The following is a 636-nucleotide window of genomic DNA, read 5'->3' as shown; positions in this document are numbered from 1 at the left end:
GGGATCGATACTCTGCTTGCTAATATACTATCTATTCGATACGTATACTTGCATGGTAAAATTTTAACTAACAGTTGTAAATAGTTAGCTTAAGGAGAAGTTATACACATATACATATTGAGGAGAAATTTTAAGAGGATTCAAGAAGTTAGAAGTTGAGGTTGAAGATTGAAGATCAAGGTTGTCAATATTTATTTTCTTCTTCGTTAGCTTTTATTATTCTTGTTACTCTTGATGGCTAAACTTCATATGTTCTTGCTTACTTTCGCAATTATGTCTAGCTACATTTAGTTTTCTAAGATTGTAATTGACCTCACATGTAGGTTAAATTTTTAATCTCTTTCAAGCTTATTTTCAATGGGATTGAACTGTTTATTCTAATTTATTATTAATACTTTTAATTGCCTAATCACCAATTAATTGATATAGAAACCTGAACAAACATGGGAAAAGGAGTTTAGTGTAGACTAAATTTAGAATAGCATATAATAATTTTTATTTGATTAATGAATAAATTGATTTTTGTATGGGATAGGAATATACTTATATGTCGTATGTATCCAGATTAAAGCCTGAACTTAATGAGTTTATTTTAATTTTAATTCTCATAAGAATATAGTGTTTTGGTTAAAATAT

Source organism: Theobroma umbraticum, unplaced genomic scaffold, assembly GCF_002168275.2.
Source record: "Theobroma umbraticum cultivar Fairchild unplaced genomic scaffold, ASM216827v3 scaffold_44.0, whole genome shotgun sequence".
NCBI lineage: Eukaryota > Viridiplantae > Streptophyta > Magnoliopsida > Malvales > Malvaceae > Theobroma > Theobroma umbraticum.
The sequence above is the reverse complement of the archived record's forward strand: the minus strand, read 5'-3'. Positions refer to the sequence as shown.